Source organism: Bos grunniens, chromosome 14 (genome assembly GCF_055505025.1).
Source record: "Bos grunniens cultivar Pamir isolate PY7600 chromosome 14, Bosgru_T2T1.0, whole genome shotgun sequence".
Taxonomy (NCBI): Eukaryota; Metazoa; Chordata; class Mammalia; order Artiodactyla; family Bovidae; genus Bos; species Bos grunniens.
In genome coordinates, this window is record NC_141178.1 from 54907118 (window position 1) to 54926504 (window position 19387).

Consider the following 19387-nt stretch of genomic DNA (forward strand, 5'->3'; position numbering starts at 1 on the left):
ATATGTTTGAATGAAGAAACACACCAGAGAAATGCAAAGATCTTATTTCTACAATTATATGCAATGAGTTTTGACAAATGTCCACACCCCTTTAGCCAACAATCCAACAGAGATAGACCTTTCTCCATTCCCACTTGCCACCTTCCACAGCTTCTTCCTCCTCCGCCACCCTTAAGGAACCACCATTATTATTTCTATTCCTATAAAAGTTCTTGAACTTAAATATATTATACAGTAAGAACTCCCACGTCTTTTTCTAGAAGATTATGTCTGTCTCCTTTCCTTCATTACAGTATTTTTGAAACTCACGTTCATATTATTGAGTGCATCAGCAGTTAATTCAGAAATTTGGGGATATTTGGGTTGCTTGTAGTTTGTGAATATTTTGAATAAAGCTACTATAACAATTGTGTAAAAGGTTTTGTCTTGATGTATATTTTTTCTGTGTAAACACATAGGAGCGGAATTCTGGAATCGAGTAAGGATATGTTTAAATTTCTGAGAAATTTCACATTTCTTAAGTTTCTCTTTTTACAGTCTTCCAACCATATATGAGCCTTCCAGTTGCTCTACACCCTCACCATCATCTGTGTTGTCAGTCTTTTAATAGCTAAGAAATAGTATTTCATTGTAATTTTAACTTGATTTTCCTGATGAACAATAACTGTGAGAATTTTTTCATATGCTTGCTGGCATTTGTATATGTCCTTGAATGTTTCTCTCTTCAACTCCTTTGTCTATTTTTAAATTCAGCTCTTATCTTTTAATTATTGGTTTGTATTAGTTCTTAAAATATTCTAAATGCAAGTCCCTTCTTAGGAAGGTGTAATGCAAATATTTTCTACATATGTCTTGTCTTTTCATTTACAAAGTTTGTCTTTGGGTGAACAGAAGTTTCTTATTTAATGACGTACAATTTATCATCTTTTTCCTTTTATCTTTTGCACACTGTCTCTGCCTGTTCAAAGGTTGCAATGCTATTCTCTCAAGTTTACTTTCAGAAAGTCAGAAGCTCAGCCTTTATGTTTATGTCTATGATCCATCTCAAATTAATTTTTGTGAATGGAATTAAATAGAGGTCAAAATTCATATTTTTTCATATGTCTATCCAATATTCCAGCACCATCTGTTGAAAAGGTTTTCTTTACTCCCTTGAATTGTCTTGGTGCCTTTGTCAAAAGTTAATAGACCAATTGCATGCAGGTCTGTTGTACATCCTTTACCCTAATTAGTATCATAATGTTTTTAGTAAAATATAAGAATTTTACAGCAGTATAATTCCATCTATTTGAACCACCTTTTTCATATATTTTATATCTATATGTTATATAATACCCATAATACAATGCCATTATTTTTATTGCCTTTTAAAGAGATAAAGAAAAAACACTTATCCAACTATTTATAATTTCTGATGCTATTCTTTGCTCTTTGTGGCCCAGCTCCAGCCAGTGTCTTGAGATGTAACTTCATCAGCTCCTCCTTTCTCACCATGCATCTCATTCTCTGTTACCTGCTCCACAAACTTCAGCTCTGACCTCCAACACCTGCCTCTTCACATCAGCAACACCTCTGTTGTCTGGGTGGGCTCTAGACCCTGCTTCTCATTCAGAAAGTACCATGTAGAGTCTTCCCTTTGTCAAAGTCATAGTCCTGCATTACCTGTTGCCTGGTGCCTGAGAACCACTGTCTTAGCTCTTCTGTCCAGTGTTACAATTGTTTATGTTAAAGAGAAAATTCAGTACCAGTTACTTCATCTGCCAGAAGCAGAAGTTTACAGGTAATTAAAGAAGGATTTTAAAAATAAATAAAGTGAATTGCATTCAAGTATACATCCCAAATCCATGCTGTACTGTGATCAGTCACTTCAGTCATGTCTGACTCTTTGTGACCCCATGGACTAAAGCCTGCCAGGTTCCTCTGTCCATGGGGTTCTCCAGGCAAGAATACTGGAGTGGGTTGCCATTTTCTACTCCAGGGGATCTTCCCAACCCAGGGATTGAATCCTTGTCTCCTGTGTCTTCTATATTGGTAGGCAGATTCTTTACCAATATACCTATACATCACCACAAATCTGCCCAGATCTAAGTTTAATTCTCCAGTAAACCAGAAGCTTTCAAAAATACAAACCTCTTTCTGTCCATTACAAATTAGAAATTACTACACAGACCCAGAAGATACCTGAAGAAAAAGGTATCTTGTTTATATAATATTCTATCCAATTACTGTTGACAGATTCATTAAGAATTTAGCTAAAACACATCTGCTTTTCAATTTCAAAAAATTAAGTTGTTTTATCCTTGATTTCAAAAGTAGTTGGTTTGGGGGCATTTCAAAATTGAAATTCACTGATCAATAAAATTTACCTATTACTAGCAAATAATTAAATTATACAAATCAAGAGAAAAAACAAGCAAGTCAAAGATCAAAGGAATAGAATCTTTTGTGGTAAAGTATGGAGTATTATAAAAATAAAATTCAGAAAAGTGATGAGAAAATAGCATTTTATTCACCATTGCATGGAAATACTAAGTGAATTCTAAAGCATAGACACATTAGCTGAAGTCCAAAGAGAGAGTCAAAATTTTATTGTGATGACTGACTTGAACAAATTGAAACTATTCTAATGAATAAAGCGTTCAAAATTACCATCCTCAATAACTTATGCATGACTGCTAGTAATTATAAATTCCTGGCCTTTTAATTTTAACCTTTCTTAGCACTCTATTGAATATTGCCTGAAAGAAATAGATGAACTAATAAATTGGAAAATTTGCCAACCTAACACAAAAAAGTGATTTTAATAGACAAAACTGAATATGGAGGTAAATATAAAATGAATATGAAGCATATACATACTTTATAGCATACCATCTCTCATTTTTATAACTGGTCATTAGGATAGAGCTTGAGGTAATCAGAAATACAATTATTGCTTCATTTCTAGTTTTTCTTCATAAGTCTAGCAATGTTGCCTAGCAATGTATAGCCTTGTCACCACTCAAAACTACTTCTCTTTAATTACTAATTAAAAAAAATAAAATTCAGAACTGACATAATATACTAGTTACATGTCATTCTCTCAAATATGAATTTTCCCCCCTACATTTCTAACATATTGGGTCTTATTTAAATTCAAGAAAAAGACACCCTGATTTTCTACACAACTAAGTTTCAGCCTCAAATAGTTTATCATTTTTAAGCATCTAAAAAAGTCATGGGAAAACCTAAGAAGAAAATGAATGATAAGCTTCAAATTCAGAAGAGTGAATATTATTCAATGTCCATCACTCAACATATATTCAAGACTAAAATAAATTTAAACTAAAATTTAAATTAATGTAATTTACATTAAAATAATTAAAATAGTAATAGGAACAGTTTACTAATAATGGAATTATATTAGAAATATCATAACACTACAAAACTTATACCTTGTGATTCATAAAATTATATAAACAACACTTTAAATATAAACTATAAAAGGTTTTCCTACTCCTTTAGCACAAATAATATTTGTCCCCTTTTACAGCACTTACCCTGTTCTTCACCAAAACTGGTCTTTAAATTGGAAATGGCAGGATTTATATAATTTTAAAAAAGAAAGAAGTCAGTCTATGACTGTGGAAGTAAGGGGCTTACAACTTGAGAAAAATGGCAGAAAAAAATTCAGATTTACCTACTCAGTCCTAGTTAAATGAAGATGGAACATGAAATAATATTCCAAACACCTTAAAATAAAATTGAGCTCACAAAATATGTAAAGCAACCAGAGACTTCCCTTCACACACTTCCCCCCACTCCTCCGCCTCCCCCTCCCCCCGCCCCGACCCACACACACTGCCCCAGAGCATCCATCTAAAAAGTAATGGTCTTTACAGTACAGGTCTCAGGCCCAAATGAATAGTATCACAGTACAGAATCCTAGAGTTTAGTATCATCACAGCTGATTCGGGGCAATCAGAGATCAAACACAGCACCCAACTTCACTAGTGATTAGTGAAGGATGCTGACAAAGATGCTCTTTGAAAATTCTAGCCAGGCTCCTCTGAGCCTGCTTCTTGAATAGGCCAGTCAACTTTGGCCTACAAGGACTTGAACAAACACTAACACAGTTTCTAACAGCTCAAGGCTGTGTCCCAAGGATGACCCTAATTTCCCTTAAAGTGCCTGCCTGAGAAAACTCAAGGTTGCTGCAAGAGTTTAGTGTCTGTTCCAGCCAACACCTGCAAAGAAAGCAGGATTCAATCATACGCAGCGGTCAGCAAACCCTTCCCATGGACCAACTATCCCTTGCCATTTTTTATAATTTTTCACTTCCCCAACTCTACAGAGCACCCCTCTCACCCACTCCCTGGATTCTCATCCCCCTTTAAAATGCCACATTTCCTCTGTACAAATCCCAGTGGAGCTCAGTTCCCTGGACCCATTCCCTATTGTAATACCACATCACTGCTTTACTCTTTAACAGTACAAGAAACAACAGGCACACTTGCAACTATGAAAAACCCTGAACTATCACAGCTTCAGAAAATCCTTTTTCCCAAAAGGGATGCAATTTGGTGTTAAGAGTAACAGATGAGTACCAAGTACGTCTAGTGCAAGCTACCCCAGGGAAAATAAGTTGACGGCCCTCTTAGTTTTCATATTTCATTCTTCATGCAGATAAAAAACTTACAGGACTAACTCCCACTCTCTGGCCACCTGTACCACTTAAATTTCAGGTTTATTTATTTATAACAGGTAATTAATACAGAGAATACTCTATTAAATAAAGACAAACTTAGATATGCGATTCTTAGTTTACCTTTCTGTTACTTGGAATGTCTGCAGGATGTCTGATGGAGATCAGCAGTGATCCAGGAAGTCCTTAAGAAGGAAGAAGGATGCTGCTGCTGCTAAGACCCTGTTAACTCTTCCTCCTCTATAGAGGGTTTTGCTGCTGCTGCTGCTAAGTCACTTCAGTCATGTCCGACTCTGCACAACCCCATAGACAGCAGCTCACCAGGCTCCCCCGTCCCTGGGATTCTCCAGGCAAGAACACTGGAGTGGGTTGCCATTTCCTTCTCCAATGCATGAAAGTGAAAAGTGAAAGTGAAGTCGCTCAGTCGTGTCCTACTCCCAGCGACCCCATGGACTGCAGCCTACCAGGCTCCTCCATCCATGGGATTTTCCAGGCAAGAGTACTGGAGTGGGGTGCCATTGCCTTCTCTGATAGAGAGTTTTAAGAGACCCATAACTGTGACCTCAGAAGCACAGTCATGCTACAATGGCATGAAAACCCCATTTGGGCAAGTATCTCAAGAGGAGCAGGTATAGGGGTGAGACTCATGAGATTTCATCTACTTTCAGCAAACTGCAAGAATATATGAGTAAATAGTTAATTTACTATAAGCCAGTTTTATATGAGAAATATAGTTTTGTTGGCATTAATAGAGAGGAATGGCAAGAACTTGTAATAGACATACATCTTGATTTCAGGAAGAAAATACACACAACCCCCTCATGATTCTTATAAAGAAAAAATAATTGTGGTGCATAATGGAATTTTGGTGTGAATTCATGAATTAATTGATGATGAAACTATTATAATCAAATATTTATCACTTAGATGGCTAGTCATCGTAAGCTAAAACTTGCTACATAGTTAGGGTCTATTTTTGGCTTTATTCTGTACAAGGCGTCTTTGTTCTGGGTATGAAGAATGACTAGATAAAAGCACAGAAGTGACATATTAGGTGATACAAAGTGAAAACGAACCTAATTCTTACTGAATAACAGATCTTGAGTAATTAGAATTCAAGAGGTGCTTAGATGGTTTGTATGATTTGGCTGAAATCAATACAATAATATAAACAGACATAATAAATACACTACCACATTTGGATTTTAATCTAATAAATCTTTAAGTATAGAACAGGGGTTGGCAAACTGTGGCCCAGGAGCCAAATCTAGCCTACCACCTATTTTTGTAAAGAACATAAAATTGAAACACAACCACACTCAAGGATTTATGTCATGTCCACAGTTGCTTTCTGGCTACAAAGGCAGAGTGAAGTAGCTGTCACAGAGGCCAGCTGGCCTGAGAAGCCTCAAGTATTTATTATCTGGTTCTTTACTGAAAAAGTTTGCCCCCTCTGATGATGGAAATTCTGATTGCCAATGGTTGATGTGAATAAGATTGGAATTTTTAATGGTCAGCTGATAAAAATCAAGAATGATAAACACAGTCTTCAGTTATATTCATAAAAATAACAGTAACAGCTGTGACTAGGTCAGAAGTTAGCCTCAATCACTAAGGCTCCAGGTGCTTTTTTTTTTTTTTTCATGGAGAACTTTATTAAATAACATATTCACCATTTCGTTTCACAACCTTCTGTCATTCTTCAGGCAACCTCACAATTCCATCTTCCCCAAATATTTTTATCTTTTTGGCAAAGCTGCATGGTCAAGCCATAGTCAGAGGACAGTGTCAGGTTCTAAATGTCCCACCATAACAAGGACAAAAGAAAACCTGTCCAACCCTGAGGAAAGTAATCAGAATGGGGATCGTCAGTAAATGAGTTGTACGAATAACATTACAGGAAGCTAATGGGTCTCTCCACTCCTTTGGAGGACAGAGCAGATACCAATGGGTGAATTTTCAAGGCTTTAGCTAAGCATCACGAACTCTCTTTCTGAATGTTCCATGTTGGCTGAGTGTTGAAGAATTGATCCTTTTGAACCTGTGGTGTTGGAGAAGACTCTTGAGAGTTCTTGGACTGCAAGGAGATCAAACCAGTCAATCCTAAAGGAAATCAATCCTGAATATTTATTGGAAGGACTGATGCTGAAGCTGAAGCTCCAATACTTTGGCCACCTGATACAAAGAGCTGACTTATTAGAAAAGACCCTGATGCTAGGAAAGATTGAAGGCAGGAGGAGCAGAGGAGGACAGAAGATGAGACGGTTGGATGGCATCACCACTGAGGGATGCAATGGACATGAGTTTGAGCAAGCTCCGGGAGATGGTGAAGGACTGCAGTCCAGTGGGTGGAAAAGAGTTGGACCCGACTGAGCAACTGAACAACAACATGTCCAACAAGATATTTGTCTACTTGAGGAAGTGATGACTTCTTGTCTTTGACATTCCTATCAGAGAACCCAGATGGAGATTCAGTGCTTCTTGGTGGGATGCTGGTTATCATTTTAGGGAAGACTTTCTCACTGTGCAAGACTTCCTATTCACTGAAGGATCATCTCTGCCCTAAATGCCAGTAGCACCTCATCCCTCCCCCACTCCCATCACCAAGGCAACCAAAATGTCACCACACAGGTCCCAATGCCCCAAGTGAGCAGAAGGGTGAAGAACGAGGGGAGATGAGATGCTGTGGGAATTCCAAAGGAAAGGAGTGACCTACTGAACTTAGGACCCACTTCCACTCCAGAAGACCATATGTTCATTCCCTCCTTTATTCACGTGCACCACAAACATTTACTGAGCACTTCTTATCTCAGAGCACTATGATCCCATTGTTTCATATGAGGCTGGCTGGAGGGCAGACTTTTTTCTACCATTTAACCACCAGTCACTGCCTCTGCTATTAGCCACACATTTTTATGAATTGCTCGGCTGAGCCCTGCAAGCAGAGTAACCCAGCCTTCAACCACAGCCAGGAGGCAAGCTGCCTGGGGCTCACCGCAGATCCTTGTGGACTTTCCCTAAGTGTGGTAGAGCAGAAAGCTGACAACCACAGGAGTTCAGCAACACAGCTCACCCTCCGAAGAAACAGGAGAGTGGAAATTAATTCTCTCTCTTCTCAGAAGAAAGGGCTTGTGGTGGATGATCTCTAAAACATCACTTTTAAAAAAGGAAAAAGACTCTATGTCCTTTCTAGTGCTATTATACAAATGGACCAATGGACCCCTTAGTATCCTGAAAATATTAAGATACAACCCTCGGACTTGCATCATATAACTTTATTTATTCTTTATTTTTAATCTATTGTATTCTTTGACTCTTGAGAGTCCCTTGGACAGCAAGTAGATCAAGTCAGTCAATCTTAAAGGAAATTAACCCTGAGTACTCATTGGAGGGATACTCACTGATACTGAAGCTGAAGCTCCAATAATTTGACCACCTAATGCAAAGAGCTGACTCATTGGTAAAGACCCTGATGCTGGGAAAGATTGAGGGCAAGAGAAGTGGGCAACAGAGAATGAGATGGTTGGATGGCATCACTGACTCAGTGGACGTGAGTTTGAGTAAACAGTTGGAGATAGTGTAGGACAGGGAAACCTGGTGTGCTTCAGTCCATGGGGTTGAAAAGAGTGGGACACAACTTAGCGACTGAACAATAACTTAGTTTCTTGTGCAAGTGAAAGTCACTCAGTCTTTGTGACCCCATGGAATTCTGTAGGCCAGAATACTGGAGTGGATAGCCTTTCCCCTCTCCAGGGGATCTTCCCAACCCAGGGATTGAACCAGGGTCTCCTGTATTGCAGGTGGATTCTTTACCAGCTGAGCAACAAGGGAAGCCCAAAAATACTGGAGTGGGTAGTCTATCCCTTCTTCAGAGGATCTTCCTAACCCAGGAATCAAACCAGGGTCTCCTGCATTGCAGGTGTATTCTTTACCAACTGAGCTATCAGGGAAGCCCTTCTTGTAGTTTCTTGTAAAAAGTATATATTTGGGTCTTCTTACTTCATATGATTTTACAGTCCCTATGTTTACACCAATAACATTCACTATAGTCATTGGTGTGGTTGAATTAAAATCTACCATTTTCTTAAAAAAAAATAAAATAAAATACAACCCTTGGTAGTTCTTTACTACATGGAAAATAGAGCATTATGAAAACATTACATTCTTGACCTGGATAAAATCATATTGAAATTCTTACCTCACCGTAACTTGCATGCCTCCTAATACTACCAGGCCAGAGCCGGTGTTTGTTTAATGCCTTAGCTCTTAGGCACACCCTGCTACTGGATCCCAGACAACCATACCAAGATGTTTTCCATTTGCTCCTTGAGTCAGTCCCATGTAAAGCTTTCTTTCTGAAATTCCCAGTCTCTGGGTCTGCCACAAACCTTGGGCTTAAAGACAACAGTAAGAACAAATAAGTCAAAGAGCTGAGTGCAATAAAAGAGAAAACCCCTCATTTGTGGCCCTCTCTTGCTGTTATGAGCTATTCTGTTGAAAGTCTGGGTCACAGTAAATCTTATTCATGCTGCATTCCAACCCTGGCAGAAGCACATCTGCTGAGATTTATCATTTGACCTTTGTCTCTGCATTGTTTCTAACTAAAACTAAAACAGCTTGTAACTACTTTGGAAAAAATGTTAGAGTGAATACTCTGAATATGTTTCATGTTTGATGCTAAGAGAACAGGAGAAATATGTATGTTTTTATGAGTGACATCTAAAAATATTAATTAGGTTTTTAAGACCAGTTTTTAAGCTTATCACAAATTTTCAAAAGAACAGGAAGAATAAATGATTTCACAAGGCTTTCTAAACTTCCCTACTATAATACTAATATCACATTACGTGCTCAAAATAAAAACTTGATATCTGGGTTACCAAACAATGGAGAAAAGCATGAAGTCCTCCACATGAAGTAAAATAAAATTAAACTGTTTTGGATTATTTGTGCTGTGCTGTGCTTAGCTGCTCAGTCATGTCTGACTCTGTGATTTGTACTTCAATGTTAAGTATTACTTTTTGTTTTACTTAATCTAAAGTACATAGAAAATTTTAGAAGATAAATGGGTCAGTTTTGCTTCAAGTTTTCTTTTTTATGACTTCTCATGAAATAGTGAATCTGATGAGAATGTTTAATTATGTACATGCTGGGGTCTTTCATACAGAGGCAGTCAGCAACATTAATGAGATTATCAAATGCCACAAGAGTCAAAGTTGTTGACCTAAATTAACTTACAATTGAGTATAATTGACATTATAAGGCTGTGATAGGAAAAACATATCTGTGGGTGGACCCACATAGCTTGTAAGTGCTGAAATCTTCAGAAATGTGATAATAAAGTCTACATATTTGTGTATTAAAGATGAATGTCCCAAAGCTTGTTTTTAGAGCCTGTACACTTTGTTATGATGTATGAATAAACTAGAAGAGGATATCTCCTTCAAAAAGGAACATGGTCAAAGATAATTAGGACTGTATACCCAGCTTCACAGTAGAATGAAAAAAAAAACAATGGACCATTCCAGAGATATATTGTCTCATTTTTCTCAAAGCAATTTTCTAGGGAATTGGAATATGAGAAACTATAAGATAGAGAGAAAATTCCATAAACTGGGCAATTTTCAGTTTACCAAAGAGCTCTGTTGCTAAGAAGTGTTTGAATGTGGTTGTATGGCCCTCATTGGGGTTGAAAATAGCTTTTGGAAGCCTAGGTAAGCTGATGTACAATAGTATTGCCATATTAGGAAAGTTTCAAGCTATACTTATCCACTATGGACAGGGGGCTTATTGAACAATGGTCTTCTAGATTGCAGAATTAAAGGGAATATATCTGTCTACATATTACACCAATCCTATGATAGTAGAGGTGACCTTTGACCCCCAGGGCAGTAATGACAGTGACAGATGTTGTATAGGGGATGCTTTTCAGACAGCAGCAAAGAGGGTTCATGTGACCAGATAAGAAAACAAGTGTAGGCCCACATTCCAGAAATCAAATTACCTGGGCACAGATATGCTAAGGTAGTTCACATTACCTATTTGAAAGAAGGCATTACTCAAGTCAGTCTCCCTGGGTCAGACTTTCCCAGGTTTCGATATCATCTAAATACAATGGATAGCGAACACAAATAAGCTTTGTCAGCAGAGTACAAAGAATCTGAGTCTAGACATTCACAATGCAGAGCTTGATTCCCTCCTCTGCTTTGCTCATGTATGCTCCGTCACTGAAGTCATGTCCGACTCTCTGTGACTCCATGGACTGTAGCCCAACAGGCTCCTCTGTCCATGGAATTCTCCAAGCAAGAATACTGGAGTGGGTTGCCGTTCCCTTCTCCTTGGGATCTTCCCAACCCAGGAATCAAACCCGGGTCTCTGTCATTGTGGGGAGATTCTTTACCATCTGAGCCACCAGGGAAGCCCCACAAAAGGGCTAAGGAAGAGAGAATTTGCTCTTTCTGCCTGAGCTAGAACATCTATCTTCTCCTGTCCTTGGACGTCAGTCTTCCTGGTTCTCCAGCTTGCCAACAGCAGGTGGGGCCTTCTCAACCTTCATGATCACATAAATCAATTCCTGTAATAAATTTCCTCATGTACATTTATAATACATGTGTATTATACATGTATTATAAAGATATACAAATACACATTATAATGGTTCTAGTCCCCTGAAGATATACAAATACACATTATAATGGTTCTAGTCCCCTGAAGAACACTAATACAGGCTGAATCAGTCCTTTCAGACAAAAGTAGCCTCAATCTATTCTATTCTTTAAATCATCACAGAAACAATTTCCAAAATCTCCTTCCAGTAAAGATATACAAATACACATTATAATGGTTCTAGTCCCCTGAAGAACACTAATACAGGCTGAATCAGTCCTTTCAGACAAAAGTAGCCTCAATCTATTCTATTCTTTAAATCATCACAGAAACAATTTCCAAAATCTCCTTCCAGTAAAGATATACAAATACACATTATAATGGTTCTAGTCCCCTGAAGAACACTAATACAGGCTGAATCAGTCCTTTCAGACAAAAGTAGCCTCAATCTATTCTATTCTTTAAATCATCACAGAAACAATTTCCAAAATCTCCTTCCAGTAAACTTCACAACTTATTCAGATAAAAGTGATACTGAGTTTGATCATGCCAGCCATTTGGTAGAAGAGTATAATTATAGAGTAGTCACCACCATGGCTTTACACTGGAGTGAAAAGCAAATGGAGTGGTAGAAAGAAACACACATCTACTCTTAAGCTCCTACTTGAGAGCAGGAGCTTGACTACTTGACTACTCTCAAGTAGTCATTTTAAACAATGATTTGGGAAGTAGACAGTTAAGGACTGATCACCTGTGCACCTAAATTAATGTCAAACTGGTTTTCTGTAATAGCACCTTTTATGCACCTGTTTTAACCACCGCGCACTGCCATAAGGTGAGAGTTTCTGATACCACTTTTCTCTTATGTCAAGGAAGTGGCTGTTTTGGAAATTTCACATGGCTCCTTCCTCAGCTACATGGGTGGGAAAGTCCAGATCATAAAACACTGCTCCAGGTGGCCTCTGAGAGCCTCCATAAGAGTGTCACGCTCACAAAAATACAACTGAGGAGAGCATTCACGACGTGACACAGGCAGATGGTGGTCACAGGAGCAGCAGCGCAGACACCATTAGGCTGTAATTTTATCGTCATAATGGACAGCTGAACAGATAAAGCTGCAGCTGGGGTCGGCAGAGGGAGGGTCTCCAGGCTGAACGCCAGTATGTCAGCCTCAGTGTCTGCATCTTTGTCTGCAGGAAGAGATGGATGCGGAAAGCACGAGCAACAGATGTAACCAAACACGGTGCTAAGTTATCATCAATTGCATCTTATTATATGAACAGGCCCAGTGCAATAATATAGGTTAGAAGCACAAGCTGGCAGTTGTCAGATCTTGGGAAGCGCCAAGAAAGCCTGGGAACCAAGCAGGCAAGGAGCAATAAGGGACCATCTTATAAGGTGTCCAAGTGTCTCTTGCTGTATTATTAGCATCTTGCCATATCATCTTTTATTCTTTCTGCTTCTAAGAAATAGAGTTTTACGTGGACTCCCCTGGTGGTCTAGTGGTTAAGAATCCACCTGCCAACCCATGGGATATAGATTCAACCCCCGGTCCAGGAAGATCTCACATGCTGTGGAGCAACTAAGCCCATGCACCGCGACTACCGAAGCCTGCACGCCTAGAGCCTGTGTGCGCCACGACGAGAAGCCACCGCAGCGAGAAGCCAGAGCGCCGCCACGACGAGAAGCCACCGCAGCGAGAAGCCGGAGCGCCGCAACTGGAGAAAGCCCCAGGGCAGCAACACAGGCCCAGCGAAGTAAAAAACGAAAATTAATTGTCAACTAATTAATTTTTAAAAAGAAATAGAGTTTCACACATATGACTTAAAGTCTTAACTGTAACCAATTGAAGGGCTGAAGATGACATACCTACTATTCTGTCAATATTGGCTCAGTAACAGGTGGATCAGAATAGGTGGAGAAGGACAATGATTCCAGGGATGAAGGAAACAGAGATGGAAGCAGCAGAAGATGGGGTGGGGAGGAGGGTATTTTCCTTTCAGCATTCTGCAACAGTTCCTTGTGATGCTAATAATCCACCATTAAGCTAAACAATCCAAATATCTTCATTTGTCTTTCTGAACAATTTCTGAATTAGCATTCCCTTGAAGTTGAACTATACATTTCTCAAAATGTTTCACTCTGAGAAATATGAAACTATCACCTTTTTTTTGTTTGTTTAAATATATCTGATCAACACTGCCTAGACAGGATTGCTACATATCATGCTTACATTTACGCATTGCAATATTTGCTGCTTAAAGAATATTACACTGCTGATTTGGCTTTTGTCTGTTGTTTATTACTGTTCAAATTCTTATCTCCAGGACTTTCTTGCAAATTGTTACTGCTGCATGCAATGGAGTTTATACATGAATATGTAGTTTAACCCTGTCAAAAACATCATTCCCCCTATATTTGAATGTGATGGGAAAAAATAAGTCCAATTACCAAGAACTCCCAGAAATGTCCAAGGATTTGATTCCTCGGGGTTACAGATGAAGCTTATGAAATCTGCCCTGACTTACTGCACTATTTTTTCACTCATATTTACTGCAATCCAGACAATCTATTCCTAGTATCATCTGACTTTCCACTGCTATATTGGGTTAAGTTATATCACATTAAATGCTGCCTTTACAGCACTAATTTCGTCATGCGGCTGTGAATTCCCCTCCATAAGGTGAGCCTCCGGTACTCACTTCAGCACCTTGGAGAAAACTGTGGCTACTTGTCCATGAGTGTAATTCTGATGCCTGTGGAGCGATGGTTCTCTGCTCCTTTTCCGTTCATTACAGGTCATGCTTTATGCAGGCAATGCAGGAGAAACTGGACCCAAATCTAAACTTCAGATGACTTAATTAAACATAATGCAAAATACATATTAAATAAAGAAGTGTATTTCTACTCATAAAAAAGAGCTTGAACTACCATTCTCCGGAAGGACATTTTAAACTTTTCATTGTTTTTTTTAATCAACATTTAAAAATCAAACTAAATTTTATGATGACTAAAAATATAAAAAATATAAAACTTAGATGTCTAAAATATGTTTAATTATCTCTTCAGCTTTAGTATGGTCCTCTAAAACATGCAAATAATATAATTTCTTCAATACAACGGAACAAAAATAAAGCATCATGAATTAGAATCCATCCACATTTTTAAATACCAAGCTAGTTTATTATTAATAAAGAAAAATAAACCAAGAAAAACAATATCTTGTACTTGTGTTGTCTTGAAAGAAAACTGAGCCATTATTTATATCTTAATACCCCCAAATCCCTGCCTTCCAGTAAAAGTATCATCAGTAGTCAAGGAGTTAAAAAGTGTGTACAAAGACACTCTAGGACTAGTCAAACTAACATATTAATAATAGATGACCAATGTGCCTCTGTATGGTGTAGTCCGTGAAATGTTACAAAACGTGAAGTCTCCCACTTGTGAAACGCTTCAACAGACAGATCCCTGAGGATGACTCCATCTATATTCCCAACCACAGCTCTCTTTTAGATGAAAAGGCTGTGAGGAACCTTTGCAGGCTTCCTAATGGGTCAGTGGCTTTATCTAATGCTTTCCCCTAATTGGCTCTGCATTTAAGACACTCAGTCAATGATGTGGCTGCAATATTTAGATCTTTGGCAATCATACCCTCCAAGGCCAGGAAAGAGTTTCCCATCAGAAAGCAAAAAGGATTCATGGCTTCAAGTCTTAGAGAGAGAGAGAGGATAGTTGTTAGTAGAGGTCCCAATGGTATTAGAAGATTCTATCTGGACAGTGCAAGCATTGTCAGAAGTGGTTCATCTGTTGAAGAAAGTAGAGCATGCAAAAACTGTAGAATATCTGGTGTGTATAAACCTTGCATTTCATTCCTTTGTTTCAGGATAAATTGGGGTGTCTCCTGAGAGACTCTAAAAATACCTATCCATCATGAAGAGAGCCACCTCTACTAACAGAAATGGAAGAGAAAAGAAGTTTGCAATGCTGCTTCATGTTACTTAAGTCACTTTGATCATGGTTTAAAAATCACATTTTATGTAAAGAAACAGCTTGCTTAAATAACTACTCTTTCCAGCAGGTTTGGCCTGAACCCATAGAAACAACTCTCTTTTTAAATTCAGTCTTAAGGTAACACACAAAAAAAATTGTTATCCTCATTTCTGATGGCTTAGTTGTTGTTCAGTTACTGAATCGTGTCTGCCTCTTTACGACCCATGGACTGCAGCACGCCAGGCTTCCCTGTCCTTCACTATCTCCCAAAGTTTGCTCAGACTCAAGTCCATTGTGTTGATGATGCCATCCAACCATCTCATCCTCTATCTCCCCTTCTCCTCTTGCCCTCAATCCTTCCCAGCATCAGGGTCTTCCCATGAGTCAGCTCTTCTTATCAGGTGGTCAAAGTATTGGAGCTTCAGCTTATGCATCAATCCTTCCAATGAATACTCAGGGTTGATTTCCTTTAGGATTGACTGGTTTGATCTCCTTGCTGTTTAAGAAACTCTCAAGAGTCTTCTCCAACACCACAATTCAAAAGCATCAGTTCTCTAGCACTCAGCCTTCGTTATGGTCCAACTCTCACATCCATACATGACTACTGGAAAAACCATAGCTTTGACTATATGGAACTTTATCAGCAAAGTGACATCTCTGCTTTTTAATATGCTTTTTTGGAATGGCTTAAGCCATATACTAATATACGATTTCAATATATAGCAGAATGTCTCCATATTTTAGTTTTCACATCAGTAAATGGAAAAAAATATCAACATCTGCTTCATGGAGGTGCTATAAGAAAGAAACAAGAGAACTTAGGGGCAACAGGGTTTTATTCAAAATTGTAACAATGATTACTTTTTAAAATTCAGGAAATAAACTTTATGAGCCAAACATATTTTAGTGTGCTCTCAAATATTCTTTCCTGAAGAATTCCATGGACAGAGAAGCCTGGAAGGCTACAGTCTGCAGGGTCGCAAAGAGTCAGACACGACTGAGCGACTAACACACACACAAACAAGCAAATCACCTTTTCCCAATCTCCTGCAAGATCCAATATTTAGTATTTCAATGTGGGGACAATAGAAAATTGAAGTTCATCCCAACCCTGGTGGAAGAGGGCATTTTGCTCTTTTTGTCATTGACTGAAGGACGTCACAGCCCTGGGGAAGATGTGAGGACCAACAAGTAGACAGGTGGGGCAGCTGGGCTCAGAAGAAAGTCCTCCTTCTGCCCCAGGAATCCAGCATCACTGATCAGGCGAAACAACTTTCCTCTCAGTGGGGGATTCTAGAGTCTAGTCCAGAGGTCCCCAGTGTCTGAGATCTAATGCCTGGTGATCCTAGGTGGAGCTGATGTAATCATAATAGAATACAGTGCACAATAAATGCAACATCCTTGAATTATCCCCAAACCACCCCCAACCCCCAGTCTGTGGAAAAACTGTCTTCCAAGAAACAGGTCCCTGGTGCCAAAAAGGTAGGACTGCTGGAGTCACCCAGAAATGAAACCATGATCAACTCTGGATCATTTAGTCACAAACCAGTTATCAACTCCAATGTTTCAGGAGGTCCGAAAGCTTTTGCAATAAAAGGAGTTCATAGTGGAATTTTTGAAAATAAAAACTTCTCCATTGTGTATACAATTTTGCACAGGCACTGGAAGCATTAAATAAAACATTTAGGTTAGGAAATATACTTTTTACTCAAGCATTAATTAGTTCCATTAAGAGCTTATAAATCAGTTCCCTACATGTCCAAGAAAAAAAAAACAGGCTTTCTTCTGTGAGTGCCCCATCCCAGTGGCAGTTGGTAAATCATTAGTAACTGGTTCTGGGGGGTGAGAGGAGGGCCCTGATTGGAGTTTGTGTATCTCTGTGATGTGAATACGTACACCATAATAGATTTTGAGCTACCAAAATGATGTCACTGGCTGCAGAATTGGAAAGTGATGCTGAGCAGCACAGTATTACACAGAATTTCTACCACACCATCATAGATGTAAGATCACCCCTGAAGTACAGACAACAGAGCAGTGCAGTAAAATAATTAGGAAGGACTGAATTTGCAATACTTATTACTTCTGCTTTAATATAATTTAAAATTTATATAACTATACTAATGTTTAATAAAGGCTGCACTTAACAACTGGCTCACAGAATTTCTGGAAACATAACAGTAAATTTTCCCCAGTTGATATGATCTGGCCCTAGTACGATACTGCCTCCAGCTGCTACTCATCATCCAGATAAAAGGCAAATATATAGAAGACAGAATAGAAATCAAGCATGAGAAGTTCCACTTAAATATAAGGAGGATTTGGCTACTTGTAAAATTTTCCATTCTCAGAGAAAGTTTAAGAACCAACATCAGGGTCTTCGGTATTGAAGATTCAGACATTGACTTGTTACAGTGATAAAGACAGATCTAGAGAGAAGGCAATGGCACCCCACTCCAGTACTCTTGCCTGGAAAATCCCATGGATGGAGGAGCCTGGTGGGCTGCAGTCCATGCGGTCGCTAAGAGTTGGACAGGACTGAGCGACTTCACTTTCACTTTTCACTTTCATGCATTGGAGAAGGAAATGACAACCCACTCCAGTGTTCTTGCCTGGAGAATCCCAGGGATGGGGGAGCCTGGTGGGCTGCCGTCCATGCGGTCACACAGAGTCAGACACGACTGAAGCGACTTAGCAGCAGCAGCAGCAGACCATTTCTTAGAAAACAATGAGAGCTGCTCAATCATGTCCAACTCTTTGTGACCCTATGGCCTGTAGCCTACCAGATTCCTCTGTCCATGGGATTTCCCAGCAAGAATACTCCAGTGGGTTGCCACTTAAGGACCCCTCAAAGCTAAGATATGATACCTTTCATAAACTATAATTTGAAAGAGCTCCCTCATTAAGCATTTATATTTTAAATATAAATTGATAACGAGTTGCCACTAATGAGAATTTTATATTTCCCAGTTTCTTAATTATGATCAGTCACAGCTAGTTATCAGGACAGGAAACACAACTTGAGTACAGAGCATTCCACTCTGTACCTTAATTAACCAATTAACCAATCAACCTCTGGTGCCTGGGGTTTCCCACATGCAAGCACTTATTACACCATATATTAATCAATACCAAACTCCAACCATGTCTCTAATGACTGCAATAGAGAGAAACTGTCAGAAATAAATTTAAAACTCATCATCCCATCCATTGAGTTCCTATCTCTTACAAGAATCTGATAGCTACAAGCATATTCCAATACCTCTTGGAATAGCTACAATCCTATTTCAATACCTGTTAATAAAGGAACTGGGCCTCTGTATGAAGCCATTCTTAGTGCAAGTACCTGTAGACAGAGTGAAGAAACTCAAACATTTAATTCTACTTAATGAAATTAATCAGGAAAACCATTCTAAGGAGTGGTCCTCTATGCAGGGAAAAAAAAATCTAGAAAAACAGAACAAGTTCATCAACATTGCCATGATCTTGCCCCTCCTTCATTTAACAAAAGACCCTTTAATTTTTGCAGTCAGAGCCCTTGTTAGTACCACCACTCCTGCTTGCTCACCGGCCTTCACCCTCATCTCTGTTTCCCAATAAACAGATGTGTGTGTGCTGTGTCTTCATTCGTGTCCAACTCTTTATGACCCCCTGGACTGCAGCCCACCAGGCTCCTCTGTTCAGGCTCCTCAGTATTCTCCAGGCAAGAATACCGGAGTGGGTTGCCACGCCCTCCTCCAGGGGATCTTTGAGACCCAGGGATCAAACCCATCTCTTCTGTCTCCTGCATTGGCAGAGGGTTTCTTTACCATTGCCCCACCTGCCGCTGCTACTGCTGCTAAGTCACGTCAGTCATGTCCGACTCTGTGCGACCCCATAGACGGCAGCCCAACAGGCTCCTCTGTCCCTGGGATTCTCCAGGCAAGAATACTGGAGTGGGTTGCCATTTCCTTCTCCAATGCGTGAAAGTGAAGTCGCTCAGTCGTGTCCGACTCCTGGCGACTCCATGGACTGCAGCCTACCAGGCTCCTCCGTCCATGGGATTCTCCAGGCAAGAGTACTGGAGTGGGGTGCCATTGCCTTCTCCATTGCCCCACCTAGGAAACC

General features: G+C 39.3%; 1 protein-coding gene and 1 long non-coding RNA gene across 3 annotated transcripts in view; both read right to left on the bottom strand.

Annotated features, from left to right (window-relative positions):
• The window catches only part of NKAIN3 (sodium/potassium transporting ATPase interacting 3), a 550527-nt gene that overhangs the window by 521088 nt on the left and 10052 nt on the right, over positions 1-19387 (bottom strand). The gene's annotated exons all lie outside the window — the stretch shown is intronic.
• The window catches only part of LOC147359447 (uncharacterized), a 29812-nt gene that overhangs the window by 675 nt on the left and 9750 nt on the right, over positions 1-19387 (bottom strand). The window lies entirely within an intron of this gene.